The following is a 16,550-nucleotide window of genomic DNA, read 5'->3' on the forward strand; positions in this document are numbered from 1 at the left end:
CACGCCTCAGTTGGCCCTTGAAAAATATTCTTTAATAAATCCACGCCTCAGTTGGCCCTTGAAAAATATTCTTTAATAAATCCACGCCTCAGTTGGCCCTTGAAAAATATTCTTTAATAAATCCACGCCTCAGTTGGCCCTTGAAAAATATTCTTTAATAAATCCACGCCTCAGTTGGCCCTTGAAAAATATTCTTTAATAAATCCACGCCTCAGTTGGCCCTTGAAAAATATTCTTTAATAAATCCACGCCTCAGTTGGCCCTTGAAAAATATTCTTTAATAAATCCACGCCTCAGTTGGCCCTTGAAAAATATTCTTTAATAAATCCACGCCTCAGTTGGCCCTTGAAAAATATTCTTTAATAAATCCACGCCTCAGTTGGCCCTTGAAAAATATTCTTTAATAAATCCACGCCTCCATTGTGAAGATTGATTCCGAATATTATGTTCTGTGATATCCAACCTCTTAAATATCCCAATATTTGGCTATACCATTGTATTGGACCTATACCAAAACGTAGGCTGATATGGATCATTTCCAATACCAAGTATCCCTATCCCTATGCCCTATGACGTCTACTTTAATTTGATATCCATGCGATTTTCATCCGGTTAATATTATCTAAAACGAATTAGATTGTGAAGATTTCAAAGAAAATATTCTACTGCTTCGAAAATATAATCGTTTCCCACGCATGTTTATGCAAAATTCACAGTTTTTATGCGATTTTTAATTTTTGACCATTAGTGCGTATGACTATTATTAATTATTGACTATTTTTGGAAAATAAATTATAGCTTCTGTATTTATGAAGCAATTTTCAATATTAAAACAGTTTTGGAAACTAGACACATTAAGGAAGTATGTAGACAAATGCTGGAAGATCTTTAACGAATACATCCATGATAATTTCACACAAATTTCGTGAATTTCATAACTTCCGTAAAAATACTGCTTTGTGAATTATGTTAGAATTTGAATAGACGCGAGTATCGAGTGTGGAAGGGTACTAATTAAACCTGAGAAAATATTGATAAATATCATATGAAATCTCCACTACCAATTTAAATGGTATAAAATGCAATTTTCAGAAAATCCCCGATATGAGGAAGAACAAGAACCTGGTTTTGTTAAAAAAAATCGTTATTACTCAAAAATTAATTAATCAATAAATTTTTTCCTAAATTTTTCAAAATATTTTGACTCAAATTCCCTGTAACACATTCCTACTAACCATTATTCAATCCTGATTCATTAATGTTTGTTATTTTTTTCGATAGCATTTTCGTTGTAAAACTTACACCACCAAAAAAGTCGATAATTACAAATTGTTGTAGTGCGTACTTGTGTGCCGGTAAATGTGTGGAGTTTAAATACTCATTAATTACATTTAATGACTATGTTTTGAAAAAAACAAATAAGGAATTTCAAAATTGTTTAACTCTTCTATAGCTGTGTGTGCTCTGATTTACTTGCTGTTGTAGGTTTTTCATCAACTCAATACAAAAAACATTTTCACAATGAAAGTTATTAATCAACAAAGCGCAACAAATGAGAGCCAGGCAATCTACAACAATGAGCTTTTCTATTAGTAACAAAAATTACAAAAGAAAATAAAATACAAAAAAAAAAATCACGTTGTAATCATAAAAAGTAAACCTTTCAAAGGCTGTTTACAACAAAAAGATATTGGCAAATTGAAATGTTTGCGAATCACCTCAATATCACGTGAAATAATGCGTTTTACTTACATTAATTTTTATAATATGATTTATTTTCCATACATGCATTTTGTGACATCACAATAGTCACTAGTTTTTATTTATTTTATTTTTATTCTGATTCCGATTCTCATAGACATACTTGGGTCACACAAGTTGCAACTACAGAATATTCGTATTTTTTTTAGAATACGATTCTCATCAACAAATTGAAATGAAATCACCAAAGTAGACGAGTGTGTATTTATTTTTTGTATCCATACATTTTGTGATCATTCATAATTTATGAATGAATAATAAAACAATTACGTATAATAATTAGATATACACATGTGTGTATTAGGGTGGTCCTTAGAAAAACAATTCTTTGAGAAAATATTCTTTAAATACTCCACGCCTTGTGGAACCTTAGAAAATGTACTTTAAATATTCCACGCCTTGTGGAACCTTAGAAAAATTTACTTTAAATACTCCACGCCTTTTGGAAGCTTCGAAAAATGTTCTTTAAATAATCCACGCCTTTTGGAAGCTTCGAAAAATGTTCTTTAAATAATCCACGCCTTTTGGAACCTTAGAAAAATTTACTTTAAATACTCCACGCCTTGTGGAAGCTTCGAAAAATGTTCTTTAAATACTCCACGCCTTTTGGAACTTTAGAAAAATTTACTTTAAATACTCCACGCCTTGTGGAAGCATCGAAAAATGTACTTTAAATAATCCACGCCTTGTGGAAGCTTAGAAAAATGTTCTTTAAATACTCCACGCCTTGTGGAACCTTAGAAAAAATTATTTTAAATACTCCACGCCTTGTGAAACCTTAGAAAAATTTACTTTAAATACTCCACGCCTTGTGGAACCTTAGGAAAATTTACTTTAAATACTCCACGCCTTGTGGAAGCCCTTAGAAAAATTTACTTTAAATACTCCACGCCTTGCGGAACCTTAGAAAAATTTACTTAAAATAACCCACGCCTTGTGGAAGCTTCGAAAAATGTTCTTTAAATACTCCACGCCTTGGTGGACCTTCGAAAAATGTACTTTAAATAATCCACGCCTTGGTGGACCTTACAAAAATATACTTCAAATAATCCACGCCTTGTGGAAGCTTCGAGAAATGTTCTTTAAATAATCCACGCCATTTGGAGCCTTAGAAAAATATTCTTTTATTACTTCACACCATGTGGAACCTTGGGAAAATATACTTTAAATAATCCACGCCTTTGTGGTCCTTAGAAAAATTTACTTTAAATAATCCACGCCTTTGTGGTCCTTAGAAAAATTTACTTTAAATAATCCACGCCTTTGTGGTCCTTAGAAAAATTTACTTTTAATACTCCACGCCTTGCGGAACCTTAGAAAAATTTACTTTAAATAATCCACGCCTTTGTGGTCCTTAGAAAAATTTACTTTTAATACTCCACGCCTTGCGGAACCTTAGAAAAATTTACTTTAAATAATCCACGCCTTTCTGGTCCTTAGAAAAATTTACTTTAAATAATCCACGCCTTGTAGAAGCTTAGAAAAATGTACTTCAAAAAATCCGCGCCTTGTGGATCCTTAGAAAAATTTACTTTAAATATTACACGTCTTGTGGAACCTTAGAACAATTTTCATTAATTACTCCACGCCTTGTGGAACCTTAGAAAAATATTATTTTAATACTCCTCGCCATGTAAAGAAAATATTCTATTTACGAAAATATATTTTTCCCAATCGAAAAAAAAGCAAATTTACAGGTTTTATACGATTTTGAAATTATTGCCCATTAGTGCGTATGACTATTATTAATTATTGGCTATTTTTGGAAATTAGATCATAGCTCAATTATTTATGAAGGGATTTTCAAAATTAAAACGGTTTTAGAAACTAGACACATTAGCGAAAATGTGTAACGCATTTTAAAATATCTTTTCACCATGTTTCCGTGATCAATTAAAAGGAAAAATGGTAATTTATAAAGTCGGCTTTATTCTTACCATGTCTTGTGAGCAAGAGCTTAACTTGTTTGCTTCTGAAATACCAGATAAAATATGTGCGGTCTAAAAAAGACACGGCTTGTAAAGAAAATATTCTACTTAAGAAAATATATTTTTCCCAATCGAAAATAAGCAAATTTACAGGTTTTATACGATTTTTAAATTTTTGCCCATTAGTGCGTATGACTATTATTAATTATTGACTATTTTTGGAAAATAGATCATAGCTCAATTATTTTTGAAGAGATTTTCAAAATTAAAACGGTTTTAGAAACTAGACATATTAAGGAAAATGGTAGAATATTTTAAAAAATTTCTTTCAAAATTAAAATCGGAAATTTTCAAAGGGAAAATGATAATTTAAAAGACGGCATCAGTTTAACCATAGTTTCTTACCAATTCTTTTTGTAAGCCTTTCTGAATTATTAGTTTAAAAGTGTACAGTCTAAAAAAGACATTAAATTACATGGCAAAAAAATAACGAAAAACATAAAAACCGCAACAAATCAACGCCTCAGATGAAAAAACAAAACGCGTATACAAATGACTCTCAACACTTCAACTCAAGGCGAACATCATGCACACGCTTAAGGATAATTATGTAAAAAAACGCACAGCGGCAAGAAAAAAATGCATTTTGCGGTTTTTTATTGTGCTGAAAAAAGCAAAGCAAAACGAAACGATGGAGAAGAAGATGTTCGCCACATTAGCTTCGCAGTATTGTTATCTTGGCTCTTCTCCGCACAAAATGACTAGTCGTAGCGTAAATTTAGATTTTAATCTTTACTGCCATGGAACTTAGTCATAGTCAAACGGCATACTACAATAAATAACAGAGACTCTCAAAGTAAATATTTAACTTTTCGGTTTGCAATGTCAGTGAAATGATGAAGAAAACATACCAAGAGAAAATATTTATTTTTATGGAAGGCGTTGACAATATCTGACAAATAAAATCAGCTATTGTTGTAAGAGATTTCGATCCAATGACAATATCTCGAATGAAAGTATAATAAATTTGTTAGCTTTTCTCTCCCCAAAAAATTGGATTTGAAAATTCCAAAATTGTTTCATTATTTCACATTCACAAGAAAATAATTTCCGCTTATCTAAGCAATCGAAAAACAAGATTAGCCTTATCTTTTTTGGAGAAATTGTAGCAAGCACAGAAAATAACATCACAATATTTTCTTATCTTGGTTAGAGTTGCCAAATTAATGGTTAACACAAAATTTGTTAACAACATTTAAGAAAATCTAAACAGTTAATCCATTAGATAATTGTGCTGTAATCTGGCCATAAATGGTCAGCAGTTTTAGTTTGGAATAACATTGACCTGAATAGTTATTTAACTGCTACTTCTGCTGTTGTTTACCATCCATGTCTTGACAAAATTTTAAGCAATTTATAAAAAGTGATTAATGAATGACAGATAGATAGCTGTTAAACTCCAATTTTGAGATTTGTTTAAATATTCAGAGAACTTTTTATTTTAGTAAACATGCTAATTAAATGTCTTCTAAAGTGGTTTCTAAATTGTAGATATGGAAATATGTTCTATTTTTTTAATGAAGATACAATCTGCTGTATTTTCAGCAATAATATTCAAAGTAACTTCACATTTTTTGTCATGCAAATTTACAGAGATTTGAAAAATATTTTTTATAAATTTTGACTTTTTGCAAAACAAACAATAAAATAATTAATTTATGCTTTACAGAATTTTCCAAAATTTTGCAATTAACTTCTCTCAAGTGTCTAGTATACGAAAACATTTTTATTTTCAAAAATCCCTTTCGAAATTTAAAAGATATTTCAATTTTTCCGAAATTATCAAATAATTAATAATAGTCATACGCACTAATGGACAAAAACTTAAAATACCCTTATTCTTACCGAATTCTTGAACTTATCACACAATTTTGATTAGGATCCTTCTCAATTATTCGCTGGTGCATCGAAAAATGTACTTTAAATAAACCACGCCTTGTGGAAGCTTCGAAAAATGTACTTTAAATATCCACGCCTTGTTGGACCTTAGAATAATTTTCTTTGAATAATCCACGCCTTGCTGGACCTTAGAAAATTTTTCTTTGAATAATTCACGCCTTGTTGGACCTTAGAAAAAATTCCATTAAATAATCCACGCCTTGTGGAAGCTTAGAAAAATTTACTTTATATAAACCACGTCTTGTGGAACATTATTATAATTTACTTTAAATAATCTACGCCTGATTTTCTATACCAGCGCGTATGATTACTTTTATTATTGTTCCTTGTGGCGTATGATTATTATCAATTCTTAGGAATTTCAGAAAAACTTCAATATCTCAGCTTCTGTATGAGTTATTTTGAAAATTTAAAATGTTTTGGAAAGATGAACATTTCGCGAAACTCTATCTATCCTAACTGATATTCGCTTAGACAATTATTCTTTAAAAATCCTTACTCCTTATGAAAATATTTTTTAATAACTTGATTTGCAGAGTTTATGGCAATCTTTGTCTAATCTATAAAAATATATTATTTTTCTGTCATTTTGTTTACTATTAAAAAATTCTAAAAATTCGTTAATAAGTACCAAGTATTTTCCTGAAGTACCACTTAACAACAATGTTTTGCGTTTCCCCCCGACCTCACCCCGCTACAAATTAATTTACATAAATTTCGCCCAACAACTTTGTATGTTTAGTTTTTTTTCTTTCTTTGTTATTTAACCCAATTTAGCCCACTAATTTTGTTTTGGAATTCTGCGAAAGAAATCTTTAGACTTGGACCTACCTCACAAAAATAAATAAATTGATATGAAATTGAATTTCAAACAATGGCATGTCATACATAAATAGCTTCCTACAAGTGTGTGTATACCACACCACTCGCAGAGCAAGTGGGTAGATGTTTAGCTAGGTAGGGTGAATTTTTATTATGAATTCGATGGAAAAAAAGTAAATAGCTAAGAAATAATGTCAAAGTAATTATTGAGAAATTTAGGGGACATTTTTAGGAGGGAGAATTACGCGAAAATATGAAGTTTAAGTGTGGATTTGTTAAGGAACCATAGAGCTATAAAAATTTATAAAGAACTATTTAGTCAAAGAATTAAGTAGAATTTTATGGAGGAGAATACCATCTCTTTTAATAACTAATTTCTTTCATGGAAGTATAACAGTGGATTAAATAAAATTGTAGTGTCAAGAAATGAAAAATATTCAGCAGCGGAAGTTTTTGGGAAGTATTGCAATCATGCGTAATTATTTTGTCAAATACTTTGAGGTATATTGGTTCCATGAAATGTCCGCTTTCATAAACATTTAAAATTTTTAAAATATCTCCTACATAAGCTGAGTTATTAAAGTTTTTGTAATATGCCTCAGAATTAATAGTAGTTATACGCCACAATGCACGATATTAAAATTAATCATACGCAGTGGTATACAACATATAATTATATTATTTTTTATAGAATTTGAAGAATTTAATGAAGGGTTCGGAAATATTTTTCTAGGTTGTGCCAGAGAGTATTTTTCTATGGTCTGTCAGGGCGATGATTTTTAATGATTTTTTTTCTATAGTTAGTCAAAGACTGGATCATTTAAACAATATTTTTTAAAGTCAGTCAGAGCGTGTGTTAATTAAAGAATATTTTTATTAGTTATGTATGTGGGCGATTATTTAAAGAATATTTTCTTAGGTCAGTCAGGGCTTGGTTTATTTAAATAATTTATTTCTAAGATGTTCCAGAGCTTGAATTCTATAAAGAATATGTGTAAAGTACCAGCATATCGTGTTTTTTTAATATATTTTCGAAATAATCAATGCTTTGAAAGAATATTTTTCTAAAGTTATTCACAGCCTAAATTATTTAAAACCATTGAGCGGAGCTGTATAGTCGGACGGGGCTGACAATACGATACCCTACACAACTACCACAGAACTCTATCATTCTGCAGATTTTTATTCCGAGCCTGGGTAATATTTCCTGACAGTTGCACCCTCTTGCCCGATTAGGCGTTTATCCTTGGCCATAACTGGAACTTCATGGAACATTTCAAAGCGATCAGCGCTATATTTCCGCCCTCTAGTGTGGTAATGTTTTATTAAATAATATCTGAATACGTAAGCACCTGTAAATATTTACGTGTAACTCCCACATTCGAGTACATACGACAATATAATTGGTATCAGTTTAAAGGCCAACCACTCCTCTTAAATATACTATCAACTTCTCGGCTCTATGTCCTTCAGGAGTAAATATTTACGCTATAGAATACAAATTTTGTAATTTTTCACACAAAAGTCTGGGTCCATTTGACCCGCTAAATATTGACCGATCTTTATCAAAACAGACATGCTTATTCTTTGGCCCAATCCCTATAATTGCGGCCTCAGGAACAACCAGAAAAACCGACACACATGTCTAGATCGACTCAGCTAGTCGAGATATGACGATCGGTATACTTAAAGGTGGGTCTAGGACCAATATTTCGCGGCGTTACAAACTCTTGGGGCTGCACAAAGCTATAATACCCTGACAACATAGTTGTGTAGGGCATAAAAATAAGTTTTAAGTCCCAGCAAAGCATGGATTTTTAAGAATATTTTTCTAAGGGATTTCAGAGCGGGAATTAGAAAATTTTTTAAAAGTCATATTTTATATACACTTTTCTAATAGTACACAATATGCAATAGATTCCCTGAAATGTTCGCCATCCAAAACAATTAAAAATTTTTAAATATCTTATGCAGAAGCTGAGTTATTTCAGTTTTTCTGATATTTCTCAGAATTAATAGTAATTATACGCCTCATGGGCCAATAATAAAATAAATCATACGCAGTGAGATACCAAAGGAATTATAAAAGGATTTTTGTGTAAGGACCGGTAGAGAGCTTGGAATATTAAAATAATTTAATACCTTTTTAAGGATTATCTTTGTTGTATTAGTTCGCTGTTTCTAATTTTGATTTTTAATATTTATTGTTTCCAATATTTCGATTGGATTCTCCAATCATCCTCAGGGAATTGAAGAAAGTTATGTTGTCTTTAAGTCAACGTTCTTACTTCAGGATTTTTATAAAGAATATTGTTCGGAAAAATTACATAGACTAAAGATTTTTTTCTAAGGGGGTTCAGAGCGTGAATTAGTTGAACATTTTATAAGGCCTCGAAAGGCGAACATCATTTAAAGAATATTTCTATGACTAGATTCCTAAAATAATATTTTTCTAAGGACTTTCAGAGCGTGATTTATTAAAAGAATAATTTTTAGTGGCAAGAAAATAATTTTTTTTTGCCAAAATAATTTAAATAATTTTCCAGAGATATTTTTTTATTTTTTTTTTTGGGATTTTGTTTTTTCTCCCTCTCTTCCTTATTTATGTGTAACCCAAAATTAAACTCAAATACTCGACACATATCTCCACATTTTGTTTATCGTACACATTTGCACATTTTTTTGTCATTGCTGTCGTCGATATTGTTGTCGGATTTTTTTGTTTCTACTTTCAAAAGTTCACATCATCCGCTCTGGACAATTGACTTCTATGATGCCGAAATAATGCCACAGAAAACTGTCAGCAACAACAACAACAAAAAAACCTACAAACATAGATATTCGTTTTTACATTAAACAAAAATTGCCGGTCAATGTTTAATCTAGACTACAACAAACACTAGAACTGCAGCAACAACAAAAACAACATAAGTTGATATTTAGCAGAACAGAAAGTGTGTCATTTTTTTCTAAAACATTTCAAATCGTTCTCTCTGCTCGAGATATGTTGGGAAGTTGCAGAGCAAAAAATATTTTTTATTTTTCTGCAAATCCCCTTCCAAGTAAACAAAAAATAATTGACACATAAACTGGGTTAATGAAATGAAAATATTACCGAAATAAAATATTGTGTTAATCTTTCAACACATGTGAAATTATAATATCGCAAAAAATAATTCAAGATTTAATTAAAGAAAAAAATACAAACATAAAAAATATATTATTTTGCTTTTTTAAAATGCCGCAAAAAATTTCCTTCTCAACAAGTTTTTTACGAGTTTCAAATGCTAATTTTATTTTGACGTCATGCTTTTATAAATTTCAATTTTTCACATGCCTTATCTTCTCTATATCTCGCATTAGAATTTAATTTCAATTATTTGTATTTTATTCGAGTGTATATTTTGTGTTTTCACTTGATTTTGGCCATTGTAAATTTGCCAAAAAACACACCAAAATTTAGAACAGTATTGAAAATATATTAATTGTTTACGGAAAAACTAATTTAGTTCTTCCAAAACAAAATTTGAAAAATAAATAATGAAAAACATTTCATGTGGAGAAAAACTATTTTCCCCCTAGACAGTATAACGATGCGGAATGTTAGCTAATTAAAAATTAATATATTCTTCAATCTTCAAATTATTGATTTTTGTTTTAAAAGGCATCAAATTCCATTGGAATTGTAGATATTTTGAAATATTTCTCTTTGGGACACCATTGCGTATGACTATTATTAATTATGGCATATTTTGGAAAAATTGCCATAACTCTCCTATTTTTCAAGTGATTTTTGTGATATCAGGCATTTTTGAAAACTAGACACAGCAAGGAATTTTGTGGGCTACAAAAAAATATACCAACATTAAGGAAAAATCGATCAAATTCTCCTCCACATTTCATAATTAAGTTGGGAAGCTAAACAACATTTTTTTAGCATTTAAAAATTATTTATAAACAGATGTTGAGCAAATTTAGTTCAAACAGATGTTGAGCAAATTTAGTTTTAATTTAGTTCAAAAAAAAAAAAAAAAAAATGAAAAACGGAAAACATTTCATGTAGATAAAAACTATTTTCCCACTAGACAGTATAACGATGAGGAATATTAGCCAAAAAAATTATATATTTAAAACAATCATCCAATTATCGATTTATGTTTTAAAACCTATTAAATTCCATTGGAATTGTAGGTATTTTGAAATATTTCTCTTTGGGACACCATTGCGTATGACTATTATTAATTATGGCATATTTTGGAAAAATTGCCATAACTCCCCTATTTGTCAAGTGATTTTTGTGAAATCCGGCATTTTGAAAACTAGACACTTCAAGGGATTTTGCGGGCTGCAAAAAATTATACCAACATTAGGGAAAAATTGATAAAATTTTCCTCCACATTTCATAATTAAGTTGGGAAGCAAAAAAAAAAACATGTTTTAGCATTTAAAAATTATTTATAAACATAAGTTGAGCAAATTTAAATTAAAATTTAGAACAGTATTGAAAATACATCAATTGTGTACGGAAAACTAATTTAGTTCCTCAAAAAAAATTAAAAATAAAAAATGAAAAACATTTCATGTGGAGAACAACTATTTTCCCACAGGACAGTATAACGATGCGGAATATTAGCTAATAAAACAATCCCCACAATATCGATTTATGTTTTAAAACCCATTAATTTCCATTGGAATGGCTGGTATTTTGAAATATTTCCCATTGGGACATCATGGCGTATGACTATTATTAATTATGGCATATTTTATAAAAGTTGCCATAACTCGTTTATTTTTCGAGGGATTTTTGTAAAACAGATCGTTTTGAAAACTAGACACATCAAGGAATTTTGTGGACTGAAAAAATTATACCGATATTAGGGAAAACTTGGTCAAATTCTCCTCCACATTTCATAATTAATTTGGGAAGCAAACAAACATTTTTAGCCCTAAAAAAATTATATACATTATATATATAAAATTATAAACATACAAATTAAAATTTAAATTTAGGAAAGTATTAAAAATATATTGTTTACGGAAAACTAACTAAATTAAAAAAATGAAAAACGAAAAACATTTCATGTGGATAAAAACTATTTTCCCACTAGACAGTATAACGATGCGGAATATTAGCTAATTAAAAATTAATATATTTGGAAAAATCCCCACTATATCGATGTATGTTTAAAAAAACCCATTAAATTCCATTGGCATTGTAGTTATTTTGAAATATTTCTTTTTGGGGCATCATGGCGTATGACTATTATTAATTATGGCATATTTTGGAAATATTGCCATAACTCCCCTATTTGTCAAGTGATTTTTGTGAAATCAGGCATTTTGAAAACTAGACACATCAAGGAATTTTGTTGGCCACAAAAAATTATCCCAACATTAGGGAAAAATTGGTCAAATTCTCCTCAACATTTCAAAATTAATTTCTGAAGCAAAAAAACATTTTTTAGCATTTAAAAAATTATATACGTATGCTAAGTAAATTTCAAATTCAATTTATATTTTTAGCTTGCAAAAAGTTATACCACTCTAAAAACCACCTCATAAACAAAAACCTTTCATTGTTTACAGTAGTATGTTTTCATAAAGTTCTGCCATTTAACCATTAATTGACCCAGATTGTTTTGTAAACTAATTTACATAAGTTATTTGTTGTTGTTATGCTTTTCATTTTGTTTTTACTTTTAAATACCAAAAACAACAAAAGTCTTTGAATTACAACAGCACCTACAAAACAATAAAAAAAAACAACAATTAAGTATTTACACTTCATTTAACTTCATTGAAGTTCGTTCTATGTATTTAAAATGCCGTTTACCTCAGCCGACTTTTCAAGGGGAGGAAGAGAGGGGGAAAGCATGTTATTTCAGATACAAAACCAAATCTTCAGTTCAAAACTAAGCCAATATTTTGTATATAAAGTAACTGACCTTTAACCATATCAGCAAATTTTTTCTCTCTTTCAAAGTTCATTGAATTCAGTAAATTTTTTGTTGTTGGTGGGAAAGTTTTTCGTTTTGTCGTGAAAACGTCACGGGGTGGAAGTTTTTCTTTTTTTGTGTGTGTAATGCCTGACTTAAATCAGACACAAAGCACTTGCAGTCATGCGTGTCAGGTATTGTCCAATATTCAACAAAATAAATAAAAAAGAACAACATAGTTTAACTCCTGAAAAATTAGCTCAAAATGTTAGAAAAAAAGTAGAGTTCAAAAAAGTGTAAACATTTTTGTGTATTGATATTTTTAAAAAAATTTCGAAATTTTTTATAGATTCCTTGAAATGTTTACTCTCTAAAATAATTAAAATTTTCGAAATATATCTTGCAGAAGCTGAGTTATTGAAGTTTTTCTAATATTCCCTCGAATTAATAGTAATTATACGCCACGAGGTACGATAATAAAATTACTCATACGCAGTGGTATATCAAAAACGAAACGTGGCTGTTTTAATGATTTTTGTTCTAAGGTGCATGAAGCGATGACTTTTTAAATTCTATTTTACTAAGCACCAACAATGCCTGAATTTTTGTTTGAATGCCAATTTTTCAAGGACTAACATTTTGGGGATTTTTTAATTTTTTTGGAACATAATTTCTTGGATTTTTTTTTTTTGAACATAATTACGTAGAATTTTTAAGGACTATTTTTTCTAAACACCAACATTGCTTGGATTTTCTTGAACACTAATTTTCAACCACAACAACACTTTGAGGATATTTTTTAGGAATATTTTTCTAAGGACCACAACTTCGTGCATTCTCTAAGGAATTTTTTTCTAAGCATTGACATTGCTTGGATTTTATAGAACACTATTCCTCGAAGGACCAGGACATCGTGGATTTTTTTTTAAATACATTTTATCCAAAGACCAACAGGGATAACAATTTTTAATTAATTCTTTTTGTGCCAGGAGACAAAGTAGACATATTAAATATAATATAGGGGTATACAGATTTTTCTAATTGTTTTAGAACCTATTCTTTGAAATGTATACCTTCCGAAGCAATTTAAATTCTTTAAATATCTCAAGCAGAAGTTGAGTTATTGAAGTTTTTCTGATATTCCTCAGAATTAATAGTAATTATACGCCACAATGGACGATAATAAAATTAATTATACGCACTAATGAACAAATGGAAGCGTTTACAGATTAATGCATTTTTAAGCCTGGATTTTTTTAAATACTGTCTTTCAAAGCTCCAAAGAAGCGTGAGAATGTTGTTCCAAGTTCCAGTAGGGAGTGAATTGCATAAAGAATATTATTCTTAGGGTCAAGATGGGGCGAATTATTTAAAAATTAATTTAGTTAGGTCCGGAAGAGTGAATTGTTCTAAGGTCGTGCAGAGCGTGCATTATTTAAAAACAATTTTTCTAAAGCCTTTCAAACAGAGGATTATTTAAATTAAATTATTTTCTAAAGCCTTGCAGGGCGTGTATTATGGAACAATATTTTTCTAAGACTTTCACAAAGAGGATTATTTCCTAAGCTTTTGTTAAAGTATTTTTTTCTAATGCGTGAGGTTTTTAAATTATAATTTTCTTTGAGCCAACAGAACTTGGTTTTCTAAAAGAATATATTTTTAGGTCCTAAAGATCGTGCATTATTACAAAGATAGTTTTTTAACCTCCAACAAAGCTTGGAACATGTATAGGTAATTTTTCCCCAGGACTATCAGCTCCTGGGGAATTTATAGGGGACTTTTCCAATGACTATCAGTGCTAGGACATTTTTCATGGTCTATCAAAGCATATAAATTATATAGACTATTTTTCAGAGTTCCAGAGAATCACAACAACAAACAATACATTGCTAATGATTTTTTTTTAAATTTTTCAATGACTTAGATTTTTGAAAGTATTTTTTCGAGGACCAGGTGAACTTTTATATTCAAATTATATATATATATATATATATATACATATATATATATATACATATATATATATATATATATATATATTTAAAGGAACAAGATACCGTGGGATTTTAAATAATAGTTTTCTAAACATTGTTTAGAAAAAATCAAGAAAAATCTTAGGTTGGATTATTGCAAAGAATATTTTTCTAAGGGTTACTATAGCTTCTAAGGGTTACTATAGCTTGGGTTATTAAAATATTTGTTACTAAACTATTCAGGAATATTGTTTTTAATGTTCTATAACTTTCTTTCTATAAAAAAATTGCAAGAACTAGTACAAATAACCTAATTATATGCTTTTTTTCTCTTTTCGCCCATTAGTGCGTATGATTATTATTAATTATGGATATTTTTAGGAAATCCTTTATAACTTTTTTATTTTACAAGCGATTTAGAAAATTTAAACGCATCTTAAAAGAGAAGATTCCATTTTATCCACGAAACATAAAATGTACTACTTCCTTCTCTGAAAGTCTTAAGATTTTAGATGATTTCTTGAAGCAAAATTAAAAATAAATTATTTTGAAATTGTGTATGGAAATTATGTCACATTTTTTTCACAAAAAATATTAAAATCTCTGCAAAACCATGCAAACAATGACACTTTCACTTTGCTAATTTACATATGGTCATTATTTTAATAACTTCCCGTCAAATGTGTGTGGTTGCTGAAGCTGTCATTTGACCAATTTTATCTTTAAAAAATATGTATTTTTTTGTCTCCTCATTTGGTTTGTCAGCTGTCATTTGGTTTGTCATATCATATAGGTAATTTGTGAGTTACATAAATATATAATGTAGCTTCGTTGGCCATCCTACAAACCAAACCATACAAAATTAAAAAAAAAAAATAAATTTTTTTATAAGCTCAATCTCAAAAAGAAAAAAATCACTGATCCTGCAAGACCTGCAAGAATGTATCAATATAACAATTTTTCCCTATGATAGTAGTAAAAATTAGTACTTTCTGGCAGACAAAATAACCTTCTAATATTTTCACTTAGCTATTGCCTTTCATTCAATTCTTAATTTGCATTTTCTCTGGGTCTATTAGCACCTTTTCTTTTTCCTAGTTATTGACTCATCTCCGTTATCATCTTCATCAGCACCATCCATTCATCCATTGCTGACTTTATTTAAATAACAGCTTTCAACGCATTTATTTTCCCCTTTACTTTTTTGTTGTTGCCATCTTGAACAAGGTCACTTATCATTTGCTCGTTAACTTAAACAAGCCTTTGTTAACTGAACGAAAGAAAGAGAGACAACAAAACGCTATTATATTATTTATGACAAATTGACTTCTCCCACCATTTTGCGGATATGTTTCAATAATAAAAATCATTTATTAAAGCATTTAATTTTTTTTTTTTGACATTTTATGCCTTGAAGTTCAAAACATTTTAAAAACGAAGTTGAGATGAAGAAGAAACAAAAATACAAAAAATCATTAACAAATCATTGATTCGTCATTTGAAGGTGTGTACACATCGATGCGGTTGGCTTCTACAGCTTAACACAACTTCACAATTGTTTCATGCTGCTGAGACTTTAATAAATAATTAAATTTTGAGTTCGGTAATATGATTTCGCGAGATTCGTCACACTCACACACAAACATAAATTCTAATTAATCAATTTTATTTTCTTAAAAAACAAAAAAAAAAACAGTATGAAATGGAATTCCAAAGAAAAGAAACAAAAGAACTAATAACATATTTTGATTGTGCAAATTACGATTTGAATAAAAGGAAATAATATAATGGTAAAATTCTTTATTATAATATATAACAGAACATTATGTTTCATTTGAAAATAGATAGATATATTATAATGCTCCATAGAATTACTAAATGATAAAGGTGTAGTATAGAAATATTCAGGAAAAAGTGGAACTTGGAAAAATCTTACAAAATTTTTTATTGTGTGTATTGATAAAAATTACAAAAATATACACCATTTTTTCTCTGAAATGTCTAGTTTCTAAAACTGATTTTATTTTCAAATTCTCTTCATAAATAACCGAGTTATGACGTATTTTGTAAAATTGCCCATAATTAATATTAGTCATACGCACCAATGGCCAATATTTTAAAATACATAAATAATGCATAATTCGTCTGTTATTTCAATTTCAAAAATATAC

At 29.3% G+C, this 16,550-nt stretch overlaps 1 long non-coding RNA gene across 1 annotated transcript in view; it reads left to right on the forward strand.

The window, feature by feature from the left end:
* The window catches only part of LOC133335403 (uncharacterized), a 38,522-nt gene that overhangs the window by 19,558 nt on the left and 2,414 nt on the right, over positions 1 to 16,550 (forward strand). The window lies entirely within an intron of this gene.

This window comes from Musca vetustissima, unplaced genomic scaffold (assembly GCF_032173495.1).
Source record: "Musca vetustissima isolate MV318-11 ecotype Yass unplaced genomic scaffold, APGP_CSIRO_Mvet_v1 utg50132, whole genome shotgun sequence".
Classification (NCBI taxonomy): domain Eukaryota; kingdom Metazoa; phylum Arthropoda; class Insecta; order Diptera; family Muscidae; genus Musca; species Musca vetustissima.